Here is a 2,840-nt window from a genome sequence, read left to right on the forward strand (position 1 = left end):
AAGATGCATTGTGTTGACACCAACAACACACATGCACTATGTTGATAACAATGACAACCAACACATAGTCACTGCCATTTGCACTGTGTATTCAACAGGGAAGATCTTCAACATCACCTTCAATGATGGTGCAATGCTTCAAGGCTTCTTTCTGCTTTGCCTTGGCAAATTGGTGAGGAGATTGGTCGAGAATGGTAACATTCTTGGCATCTACATGCTTAACAACACCACAAGTAGTGAACCTTGTTCCACCTCCAATGTTTACCACTATCAGGTTCCGGTCATGGAGGTCCAAGGTCTCTAGGGCTTCTTCCCTTATTTCTTCGGTATAGTGTGGAGGGTTTCCTATGATGTCATAGAATGTAGAGACGATCCTATAGAACCAATATGCCTCTTTCTTGTTTTGAATAAACCTTTGCTGAGAAGCCATCATGAGGTGATCATGATTATTTAAGGGTGTCAATTGGTATGAATTCGATTCGGTACAGTAGATAGAAAGTAGATATTAAAATCATATTGTATTTTCAATGTCGATACCATATTGGTTCGATGTGGTACAGTTTTGATTTTTATTGGGTATGAAATAGAAGAACTGAAATAAAGGGTATAATGATTCATAAGGATATTTTATGAAGGTGACTCTTGATGGATCAAAATAAGGATGTCAAAACCTAACTTGAATCGTTCAAATCGGCTCGATTCAGACCGATTGGGCCTAATCCAAATTGAACCGAGGCTTTATCGGTTTGCAGGTTAGAACACCATTCGGTTTGGACTTGTTGGGCTATAAACCGATTTGCCCGAGACCCCGACCATTGGGAACGAACTCGAATTGAACACTAAAACCGACTCAAACCCAAAAAACCCTACATAATCCCTACCCAAAGGCCAAAGCCAGTCTATATCCTTTTTCAAATCGAACCAAATCAAATTGAACCGATAACATAAACCGAACCAAAGCCAAAAAATACTTATTGGTTTGGTTTCGGTTTCCTAACACTCATACCAAAACTGAAAAAACAAACCAAACCCCGATTGACACCCTTAGATCAAATAGTTGTCTCACAACTCCCCATTTGCTTACAACTTGATAAGTCCACAAGAAACTTGAGGAGGATAACTATTTATTGAACACCATCAACACTAAAATGAACACGATAACCTCAGTCAGTTGGGTACAAAACCAGATAATTCTCTTGTAACTTTGGATATTTTATCTCTCAAGTCCCCATTACCACTAATTGCCATTTCATCAAACACCTCAAGGACAAAAATGACAATTTTTTAACTATTGAATTATAGGGTCTCAATAGAAAGAGACCCTCCAAAAATTGGCGTATGCCGTTTATAAGTGGCAAGCACACGGTATTCTTTAGTAAAAGGCGAAAGAATAGTTCGCTCTGTGCTTACCACACGGCTGCGTGAATTTTTTATGCATAGACCACCTGATTATATAAACCTCTCGTACCCTTTCATTCTCCGATCCAAATCGATGTGGGACTAAATGTCATAAAGTCCCATATCACCTCTAGATCAATTTGAATACAAATTCATCAATTTCTGAACCCAGTATTGCCTCTATTGTACCAAAGAATTAAAAAATGTTTCAACTTCAAGGGTGCATCTGAATTTAAGCCTAGATGTCGTGATTCAAGCTTAACAAAAATAGGTTCATTCCCAATTGAGCCCAAAATTGTTAACTCGAATCAGCAACTAAATTGAAACTGAAATCGATAAAGCCGTTTAATTAGAACTACTCAATAACCGTGTAATCAGAATCATTGATTAATTTGGGAAATTAAAATCGCTTAATAAATAGTTCGGTTGTATTTTCTACATTTCATTCCTTGAACCGGACCGATTAACACCCTTAGCCATAATAACACGCCCTTGTGGTCCTCCTCTATGTGGACTCCAAGCTTCACTCTTTCGATGATCTCCAATGTATTGCTTCCAGAATCAAATGGGTTTCCACTGCTGAAGAGATGTTCTGGTTCCAAAAATCCAGACACTCTTTCATCTATGATGGAGATAGGAACACCAAATTTTACCATTCCAGCTCTAAATCCAGCATTTGAAAGAGGACCATTCCTTTCATCCTTAATGATGAGGGCCAAAAAATTAGTGACCCTAGGGTTATTGTTAGCATTTTCTCCTCACACCTAGGAAGCATTCTTCGTACTTCTGATCCCCTAGATACTTCCTTCATTGAATGCTTCTTCCCCAGAGTTATTTCTGCCTCTGACTCTGCTGCTGTTTGCACCACCCCCTTCGTTTTGGAAGTTAAAAAGGTTGTCTTCTCTATTGGCCCCTATAAACTCCTGGACCTGAGGGCTTTCAAGCGTGCTTCTACCAAAAGTTCTGGGATGTGATTCATGATGACATCACCCATTTTGTACTCTCTTTCTTTTCCACTACCTGCCTACCTCCAAGCTGCAATCACACATTTCTCTGCATGATTCCCAAAAAGGAAAATGCCTCCACTGCCTCTGACCTTCGACCCATCAGCCTCTGCAATGTTTCCTACAAAATTGTGGCCAAAATCCTTGCAAATCGGTTAAGACCCTTGCTCCCATCCTTCATTTCTCCCTTCCAAGCAGCATTTATTCCTGGTAGGCAGATTTCTGATAACATTACAATAGCACAAGAGGTCTTCTGTTACCTGAACCACTTGAAAGGGAAGAATGGTTTTGCTGCAATTAAACTAGACATGTCCAAGGCTTATGATAGGGTAGAATGGATACTTCTTTGCAAACTCCTTTCTTTTTTGGGTTTCAATGACGACTGGATAAACCTTGTTAACTTTCTTATTGCCACTGCTTCCTTCTCCGTTAAAATCG

The 2,840-nt window shown here is 39.5% G+C and overlaps 1 non-coding gene across 1 annotated transcript; it reads right to left on the reverse strand.

Moving 5' to 3' along the window:
- Nucleotides 1-1,301: 1,301 nt before the first annotated feature.
- On the reverse strand, nt 1,302-1,419 carry LOC122646925. The gene has a single exon (XR_006330727.1). It is a non-coding gene; the product is annotated as a U5 spliceosomal RNA (small nuclear RNA).
- Between the last annotated feature and the right edge of the window lie 1,421 nt (nt 1,420-2,840).

Source organism: Telopea speciosissima, chromosome 11 (assembly GCF_018873765.1).
Source record: "Telopea speciosissima isolate NSW1024214 ecotype Mountain lineage chromosome 11, Tspe_v1, whole genome shotgun sequence".
In the NCBI taxonomy this organism is placed as follows: domain Eukaryota; kingdom Viridiplantae; phylum Streptophyta; class Magnoliopsida; order Proteales; family Proteaceae; genus Telopea; species Telopea speciosissima.